Here is a 10817-nt window from a genome sequence, read left to right as displayed (position 1 = left end):
TGAAGTGACACATAAACCTCTGGTGAAGATAGGAGCAAATATTCAGGCAGCAGAGTGCTTTGGTCATGTTTTGCTTGTAGCAGCTGTTTGAATTTCTTCTTTCTTTGGCTTGGCTTCGCGGACGAAGATTTATGGAGGGGGTAAAAGTCCACGTCAGCTGCAGGCTCGTTTGTGGCTGACAAGTCCGATGCGGGACAGGCAGACACGGTTGCAGCGGCTGCAAGGGAAAATTGGTTGGTTGGGGTTGGGTGTTGGGTTTTTCCTCCTTTGCCTTTTGTCAGTGAGGTGGGCTCTGCTGTTTGAATATAGCTGTGTGAAACATCAATGGCATCACCCAGGATGAAGAGCTGGTTGATGCCACTCATAATTGGGGTGACTCTTAAAGTTTCTCCTTATTCCTACTTAGTAAGAATCACCCAGATAGAGGCTTTATCTGTAAACTTTTAAGATGTCATTGTTCATCTTTCGTGCAGCTCCGTGGTGGGGAGGAACCTGTAGATGCAGGGATGAACGGTTAAATGTTTTCAAGGTATGTGACTGAAAATAAAGTAAAATGCTTTAAGGTTTATATATTCACGCAAGTGAAATTTGTTCAGTGCAAGTACAGTATAGTATTTGTCTTTTAAACTGTTTATTCTAAAAGCAGGTGTATTAGTTATGCGTTTATGGTTTTTAGACTGCAGGCCTGTAATGGAACAGTAAAGGAATTTTACCGCTACAGGGGCAGACTAAAAAGGAATGTGCAGGAATTTTAAGTCAATTCCTGTACCCCAATTTATCCTGCAGGACCCCTACAACATTTTGGAGGAAGACTTCAGTGTAAATCGTACCAGAAAATTTGTTGTGGTCATCCACGCTACTGCACATCCAACCTCCGGGATTGTTGCACACAGGTTCTTCCGGTCTAAAAAGGCGCCCAGTGTGAACGACCACACAGGCAGTTATTTTGTTAATTTTCTCCGTGATTTCCCCAACATTGCGTCTAAAAACCATAATTGCCATGAGACTCAAGCAATCAGAAAGTACACTTATCTGGCATCTACCAATCCCCAGTAGGTGCAAGATACCAGGGGTTTTACTGTAATAGAATTTTACACAAGACTGTCAGCAAGATGAAAGCATGACTGTCATTTTAATAAGAAAGTAGTTGATAGTGTTTTTTTAAAAACACAGTAAAATAAACTAGTGAAAATAATACTGAAAAAAATGTTTAAAATCACACCCACTTTAAAACAATCATTCAAGTTCATTTCTACAAATTTTAATTTGGACCTGCGATTCCCATGGGTATCTGGAACATACATTTCTAACATCAAATGAATTGGCTACATTACATTATCAATCACAGTATATAGTTCTCACGGTTTATATTTTGACTTCAAAAGCACTTTTACCCAAAGTTTAAATCAAGAATTTGATAGGGGAGGTGTGAAAGAGGAAGTAGCTGCTAGCTGTGAAAACCCAAAAGATACAAAACACATTGAGCATTTGCCTGTGGAACTGCATGAATTACATTCTAATATCTTCTGAAAGTAGATTTTTAGTCACTGAAGTGCTAGTAGTCTTCATTCATCAAGAGGTGGACCACATGCTGTGAGGCAATCCTGCATTTTAAAAGTCTATTACCTCCTGCAGAGGCAAGACTTGCATATTAAATCCTGCATAGGGAAGGGTCTGTGTCATTCTTTTAGAATAGTTCTATTGGATCCTCCACCTCAGAAGGCCTTGGGCAACTTTCCCTGCTGCTTCCTTTTCTATCACATTTAAATCCAGTGACTTCCTCAATAACTGATTTGTCTCACTTTCTCCAAGTCAAAGGGATAGCCATGGGTACCTGCATGGCCCCCCCCATGCCTGCCTTTTTGTTGGCTATGTGAAGCATCCATGCTGCCAGGCCACACAGGAAAGGCTCCTCAACTCTTCCACCACTGTTAATGACTATATTGGTACTGCTTCATGGCCCCAAGATGAGCTTGTGAACTTTATCCACTTTGTTGCCACTTCCACCCTGACCTCAAATTCACTTCCAACTCAAGGTTTCTTATTGTCATGTAATAATATATAAAAATGTAATATACATAATATACTTCAACTTTTATATTCCATAAGGTAAACAAAGAGCATCATGAGCATTTTCTGGCACAGCTAACAATAAAAGAGAGGAAAGCAAAAGAGAGTTCTTTCAGAGACACTAAAGTCCCTTTCTTGCAAAGAAAAATGCCGACTGTAAAGGTGGAGGTTCTCCACCCTTGCGTCGTGAGTCTCACCTCTATGAATCCACTGTAGCCGGCTCCAAGGCACTGACTGCAATCCCTCTTGGGGAATGATAATCGGCGGAGTGCTGCACGCCGCTGCCCCACATGAATGTACAGTCACTGCAAGGGGCTGGTATGGGCAGGCTGATGACACCGACAGCCCGCAACCTATCTCTCCATTCACCCCACTCCCTCCATGACCCCCTCAAGGCAGGGGCGGTTGGCAGGAGCCGTCAGGGGGCAGCTGGTGTGGGCTGTGACAGCGTCACTGGGCTGCTTCGGCCTTCAGGGCCACCCTCTGCAGTTCAAAACGAGGCAGAACAATGACCGTCTGCACTATCCATAATCCCCTACGCAGGTAGAACTGTTCAGGGAAACAGAGCAGTTCCAGCTGTGTGGGGGTTATGGGTAGGGAAGATGACCATTGCTATGCCGCATATTTATGACGGATGGCACTATGGCACCAATCATCCCACCTCCAAGGGCGCTACGAGGTACCACTCAACATGAATGAAACACTTAAAATGAACATTTTTCCAAGGATATTATACCTATTTCAGGCATTGCCAATACACCTGACAGAGAAATTCTTTAAAGAGTTAAAGAAAATAATAAGGAAATTTTTATGGAAAGGGGGGAAACCAAGGATAGCACTAGATAAATTAACAGAATGGTATAAACAAGAAGGCTTACAACTGCCAAACTTTAAAAATTATTATAGAGCCGCACAATTAAGATACCTATCAGATTTTTATCAAACAAGGGAAAAGCCAGATTGGACTAGATTAGAATTAGATAAAATAGGGGAAAAGATACCTGACCACATATTATATAAATGGGATGAAAAATTGGTACAATATAGAAGTTCTCCAGTATTACATCATCTACTCAATATTTGGAAGAAGATTCATGTAGAAAGAAATAAAACAAATGATCAATTACCAAAACTAATATTGACGCAAAACAAGTTACTCCCTTTTACAATAGATAACCTTTCCTTTAGAGAATGGGAGAAAAAAGGGATCAAAAGAATAGAAAATTGTTTTTCAGGAAATAGATTATTATCCTTTGAACAAATGAAAGATAAATACAATATAACTCAAGATACAGTGCTGGCATATTACCAATTGAGATCCTACTTGAAGGACAAATTAGGAAGCAGTCTGAGTTTACCAGAGGGAAGTAACTTTGAATATGTGATTACAGATACAATGATAATCAAAAGATTTATAACAAATATGTATATTAAACTGCAAGAAAAGGAGAATGAGGAAACAAATGGTAAAACTAAACAAAAATGAACAAGATTTAAATATAAAGATAAAAAAGGAAACATGGGAGAAGTTATGTTCTGGAACGATGAGAAATACAATAAATACGAGGTTACGTATGATACAATATAACTGGATACACAGGCTATACATTACACCTCAAAAGTTAAATAAATGGGACCCAACAGTATCTGATAGATGTTTTCGATGTAAAAAAGAAATGGGAACAACAATTCATGCAATCTGGACATGTGAAAAAGTAGAAAAATTTTGGGAAGATCTAAACCAAATATTAAATAAAATTACAGAAAACAATATACCGAAGAATCCAGAGATCTTCCTCCTAAGTAACATAAAAAACAAAGAATTTGGAATTAATTTGGAGGATGCACAAAAGATTTGTTAAGATAGCTCTAGCCGTAGCAAAAAAATGTATTATGTCAACCTGGAAATCGGAAGATAATTTGAAAATACAACAATGGTATATAGAAATGAATAAATGTATTCCATTAGAAAAAATAACATATAGTTTAAGAAATAATATTGAAATATTTGAACAAATATGGGAGCCTTACATGAAACACAATAGCGAAAACCTACCGGGGGCATTCACTACCTAAATTAACGAAAGGAGAAGGAAATGAAAAGAATTGACTCAGTGGAATTTCTTGTTTATTTTTATTGAATGACAACATTGTTTGACTGGTTTAATGTATCCTAGATTTTGTACTTTAAATGGACGGGAGGGGGGAGGTAGGGAGGGTGGGATGGGAGGAGGGAGGGGGGGGAGAAAATGGCACTGTATATATTTGAAAAGGAAAAAGTATGTATCATGGTTAATGTGGTTTATGGTGTGAAAAATAAAAAAATTAAAAAAATAAACAAAAAACATGAATGAAACACAGTAGCATTCTTTTAGGGCTGCTCCATGAAAGGTAAGTTTCATGTTTTCCCTCCACGCTTGTAACTGGCCTTAGTCTCAGTCCAGAGATTTATTTCCAGCTTTCCAACAGCCTCTGCAGCTACACAGACTCTTTAATGACTATCAACTAGTAGCACTTACAACAGCAGTGATGAAGTGTTTTGAAAGGCAGATGATGAAGCATATCAGCTTCTGTCTGAGCGGTGTCATGGATCCATTCCAATTCACATATGATGGTAACAGATCTATGGCATCTCACTGGCCCTACACAAAGCCCTGGAACTCCCAGACAGCAAAGATGCATACATCAGGATGCTCTTTATCGACTGCAGTTCGCCATTTAACACCATCATCTCCTCCAGTTTTCAGCAAACTCCAAGACCTGGGAGTTAACACATCACTGTGTAATTGGATCATGGATTTCCTCACCTCCAGACCACAATCAGTGAAGATCGGTAAGAACTTCTCCTCCACAATTTCTATCAGTACCGGAGCACCACAGGGTTATGTTCTTAGCCCCCTGCTCTACTCACTTTACACCTATAACTGTGTCGGTACAATAACACGATCTACACATTTACCGACAATACCACATTATTGGGTTGTATAAAGGAAGGGAATGAGTCAGCATAAAGGACGGAGTCTGAAAACTTGGCTGAATGGTGCACGAGTAACAACCTTGCACTCATTGTCACCAAAAACAAAGAGCTGATTGTTGATGTCAGAGAAGGAAAGCCAGAGGTATACAATCCAATGATAATTGGGAGAGAGGGTGAGCAAATATAAGTTCTTGGGAATCACTATCTTGGAGGATCTTTCTTGGACCCAACACACCAATGGCATTGTAACGAAAGCATGTCAAGACCTCAACTTCCTCAGCAATTTGTGGAGGTTTGGTATGACACCAGAAACCCTGGCAAATTTCTACAGAGGTGCAGTGAAAAGTGTGTTGACCGGCTGCATCACGATCTGGTATGAGAGCACCAAAACCCCCTGAGCGCAAGGCCCTCCAAAATGTAGTGTACGCAGCCCAGGATATCACAGGCAAAACCCTACCCACTATTGAGTACTACCAATAACTTTTTTTTGCATATTTTTTCACTACCAATAAGTGGTAATTATGCCGCACCTGCAGGAAAAAAGTTATCTCCAGGTTGTACGTGATGTCATGTATGTACTCTGATAATAAATCTAAATCTGAAATTAAAATCTAAATCTGAAAATCATGGGCAACATGGAGCTCCAGATCCAAACATATGATCAGGAAGCCTTCAGCATCCAAGGCCCTTTAGGAGCCCTCCTTGCCCTCAGCACCCTCTTGAATCTAGGTTCCAGTACCTGGTTCCCATGAGCCAGTCTCCAGCAGCCCGTAACCTGTGTGGCTCCTTCCCTGGGACTGCTGCATCATCCATTCCTACCTTCCCACCAATCATCCCTTTGACCCCCAAAAATTCTGCACTTCGCACACATCTCTCCCACCACCATCAGCACCCCATGCATCGTGGTGCTCTTGTTGTGGCCTCCTCTCCATTGGCGAGACGGGACGCAGATAGGGATATCACTTTTTTGAGCTCCTTTGATCTATCTGCCTCATTCCTACACTGACATATCTGTCCATGGTCTCATGGACTGCCAAAGTGAGCCCACATGAAAACTGGAGAAACAACACCTCATATTCTATCTGGGTACGCTTCGACCAGATGGCATTAACATCACTATCCCTCCCCTTTCTGTACGTTTTATGTCCTCCAGGTCTGTCTATCTCTCTCTTCCCCTCTCCCTGTCTCCTTTCCTCCTGTTCTGAATGCACAGTGCCACCATCCTGCTCCATTCATTGCTTACCTTTTCTCTCCTGTCCTCCTATCCATATATCTATGTCCATTTATGGAATTTTGCCTGCGCTCCTCCTCCTCCCACCTCTCACCAACCAGCCTTTTTATTGATGTGCCTTACTGCTTTTTGCTCATACCTTGGAAGAAGGGGTCAGGCCTGAAACAGCCTTGTCAGCTTAGACTAGGAGAATTATTTCATACGGATGTCACACATATACATGGACATGCTCTCCAAAATGGACTTTGGAGAGGGAATCGGAAATTGTATTAAACTGCTTTACAGACATCTGTAGCACAGTCCAAATCAATGGGTGAGAAAAAGATGGTTTCCCCATCAAGTCTGGGGTCAGACAGGGTTTTCTGCTCTCTCTACTCTTATTGTTGTTATAGATAAAGTTCTTTGCTAAATCCATCAGGATGGACGAGGGGATGAGGAGCAAGGTTTCCAGGCAGCAGGGCCACTCAGATCAAAGCCTCCCTGCGCATGGTCGATCTTGCTGATTTCTGTTCAGGCACAAGATCAACACCTGCGGTCATTTTGAGTCTGCAGTGGGTACCAGGATAAACCTAAAGAGCAAAGCAATACTCTTCGTTAACTGGTCTGCCTGGTCCACTGTCTTCTACACTGTCAGATCTGACTGCATGTTTTTTTAAAATATTTATTTTTCACACTATGAACCATATGATTGAGTGACAACATTGTTTGTCGGGTTTAATGTATCTTATATTCTGAACTTTAAATAAATGGGAGGGGAGGTAGGGAGGGAGGGAGGGGAGGAGGGAGGGGGGGGGAGAAAACAACACTGTATATATTTAAGAAGGAAAATGTATGTATCTTGATCAATATGGTTTAGAGTGTGAAAAATAAAAAATTAAAAAAAAAAGAATGTCATCACACAATGAGAATAAACAATAAAATTGTGTCAACTACTTTTACACACTGGGTCAGTTCATTTCGTCTTCTCATTCTATCATTTCAGAGGGTGGAGGTCCATGGTAGGCCCTCTCTGTTGTGTTCCATGTACAGTTCCCAAATTTGTTTGAATACTGTGACTTTATTTTTTAAATTATATGTTATTTTTTCCAATGGAATACATTTATTCATTTCTATATACCATTGCTGTACTTTCAGGCTCTCTTCTGATTTCCAGGTTGACATTATACATTTTTTTGCCACAGCTAAGGCTATCATAATAATTCTTTTTTGTGCTTCATCCAATTTGAGGCCTAGTTCTTTACCTCTTATATTACTTGGAAGAAAGATCTCTGAATTTTTTGGGATGTTGCTTTTTGTGATTTTATTTAATACCTGATTTAGATTTTGCCAAAACCTTTCCACTTTCTCACATGCCCAAATTGCATGTACTGTTATTCCCGTTTCCTTCTTACAGCAAAAGCATCTGTCTGATACTGTTGGGTCCCATTTATTTAACTTTTGGGGTGAGATATATAGCCTGTGTAACCAATTATATTGTGTCATGCATAACCTCGTGTTTATTGTATTTCTCATAGTTCCGGAGCATAGCTTTTCCCATTTTTCATTTTTTATCTTTAAGTTTAAATCTTGTTCCCTCTTTTGTTTGGGTTTACAGCTTATTTCATCGTTCTCTTTCTCTTGCAGCTTGATGTACATGTTTGTTATAAATCTTTTAGTTTATCATTGTGTCTGTAATCACGTATTCAAAGCTGCTTCCCACTGGTAACCTCAGCCTGCTTCCCAATTTGTCCTTAAAGTAGGTTTCAGTTGGTGGTATGCAAACATTGTACTGTGAGTAATATTTCATTTGTTCAAAAGATGATAAATTATTTCCTAAAAAACAATTTTCTATTCTTTTGATCCCTTTTCTTTCCCATTCTCCAAAGGAAAGGTTATCTATTGTGAAAGGGATTAGTTGATTTTGCGTCAATTATAATTTTGGTAGTTGGTAATTTGCTTTTTCCTTTGTACGTGAATCTTCTTCCAAACGTCGAGCAGATGGTGCAGTACTGGTGAATTACTATGTTGCACCAGCTTTTCATCACACTTATATAGTATATGTTCAGGTACTTTCTCCCCTATTTTATCTAACTCTAATCTGGTCCAATCTGGTTTTTCCCTTGTTTGATAAAAATCTGATAGGTATCTTAATTGTGCTGCTCTATAATAATTCTTAAAGTTTGGTAGTTGTAAGCCCCCTTGTTTGTACCATTTTATTAATTTATCTAGCGCTATCTTTGATTCCCCCCCCCTTTCCATAAGAATCTCCTAATTATTTTCTTTAGCTCATTGAAGACTTTATTCATTTTTATTTTATTTTAGTTTTAATTTTTTATTTTTCACACTATAAGCCATATTGACCAAGATACATACAGACATTTTTCTTCTTAAATATATACAGTGTCATTTTCTCACCTTTTCCCACCTACCTTCCCTCCCTCCCTCACTCCCTTTCCCATTTATTTAAAGTTATATAAGATACATTAAACCCGATAAACAATGTTGTCACTTAATAAAAATAAACAAGAAATTTTACTGAGTCAGTTCTTTTCATTATCTTCTCCTTCTGTCATTTTAGGTGGTGGAGGTTCATGGTAGGATTTCTCTATTGTATTTCATGTATGGCTCCCATATTTGTTCAAATATTGTAATGTTATTTCTTAAATTATATGTTATTTTTTTCCTAATGGAATACTTTATTCATTTCTATGTACCATTGTTGTATTCTCAAGTTGTCTTCTAATTTCCAGGTTGACATAATACATTTTTTTGCTACAGCTAGGGCTATCATAACAAATCTTTTTTTGTGCTCCATCCAAATCAAGTCCAAATTCTTTGTTTCTTATATTACTTAGGAGGAAGATCTCTGGGTTTTTTGGTATATTGCTTTTTGTGATTTTATTTAATATCTGGTTTAGATCTTCCCAAAATTTTTCCACTTTCTCACATGTCCAAATTGCATGAATTGTTGTTCCCATTTCCTTTTTACAGCAAAACATCTGTCTGATACTGTTGGGTCCCATTTATTTAACTTTTGAGGTGTGATGTATAGCCTGTGTATCCAGTTATATTGTATCGTACGTAACCTCGTGTTTATTGTATTTCTCATAGTTCCGGAGCATAGCTTCTCCCATGTTTCACTCTTTATCTTTATGTTCAGATCTTGTTCACATTTTTGTTTAGGTTTACCGTTTGTTTCCTCATTCTCCTTTTCTTGCAGTTTGATGTACATGTTTGTTACAAATTTTTTAATTATCATTGTGTCTGTAATCACATTTTCAAAATTGCTTCCTACTGGTAACCTCAGACTGTTTCCCAATTTGTCCTTCAAGTAGGTTTTCAGTTGGTAGTATGCAAAAATTGTATCGTGAGTTATATTATATTTATCCTTCATTTGTTCAAAGGATAATAATTTATTTCCCGAGAAACAATTTTCTATTCTTTTGATCCCTTTTCTCTCCCATTCACTAAAGGAAAGGTTATCTCTTCTTCTTTGGCTTGGCTTCGCGGACGAAGATTTATGGAGGGGGTAAAAAGTCCACGTCAGCTACAGGCTCGTTTGTGGCTGACAAGTCCGATGCGGGACAGGCAGACACGATTGCAGCGGTTGCAAGGGAAAATTGGTTGGTTGGGGTTGGGTGTTGGGTTTTTCCTCCTTTGCCTTTTGTCAGTGAGGTGGGCTCTGCGGTCTTCTTCAAAGGAGGTTGCTGCCCGCCAAACTGTGAGGCGCCAAGATGCACGGTTTGAGGCGTTATCAGCCCACTGGCGGTGGTCAATGTGGCAGGCACCAAGAGATTTCTTTAGGCAGTCCTTGTACCTTTTCTTTGGTGCACCTCTGTCACGGTGGCCAGTGGAGAGCTCGCCATATAACACGATCTTGGGAAGGCGATGGTCCTCCATTCTGGAGACGTGACCCATCCAGCGCAGCTGGATCTTCAGCAGCGTGGACTCGATGCTGTCGACCTCTGCCATCTCGAGTACTTCGACGTTAGGGGTGTAAGCGCTCCAATGGATGTTGAGGATGGAGCGGAGACAACGCTGGTGGAAGCGTTCTAGGAGCCGTAGGTGGTGCCGGTAGAGGACCCATGATTCGGAGCTGAACAGGAGTGTGGGTATGACAACGGCTCTGTATACGCTTATCTTTGTGAGGTTTTTCAATGTTTTTTCAATGTTCCAGGCCAATGTTTTGGCCTGGAAGTCAGCCTGAAGAAAACTGAGGTCCTCCATCAGCCAGCTCCCCACCATGACTACCAGCACCCCCACATCTCCATCGGGCACACAAAACTCAAAACTGTCAACCAGTTTACCTATCTCGGCTGCACCATTTCATCAGATGCAAGGATCGACAATGAGATAGACAACAGACTCGCCAAGGCAAATAGCGCCTTTGGAAGACTACACAAAAGAGTCTGGAAAAACAACCAACTGAAAAACCTCACAAAGGAAAGGTTATCTATTGTGAAAGGAATTAGTTGATTTTGCCTCATTATTAGTTTTGGTAGTTGGTAATTTGTTTTATTCCTTTTTACATGAATCTTCTTCCAAATGTTGAGCAGATGA

The sequence above is a fragment of the Narcine bancroftii genome, chromosome 3 (assembly GCF_036971445.1).
Source record: "Narcine bancroftii isolate sNarBan1 chromosome 3, sNarBan1.hap1, whole genome shotgun sequence".
Classification (NCBI taxonomy): Eukaryota; Metazoa; Chordata; class Chondrichthyes; order Torpediniformes; family Narcinidae; genus Narcine; species Narcine bancroftii.
Note: the sequence above shows the minus strand (reverse complement) of the source record.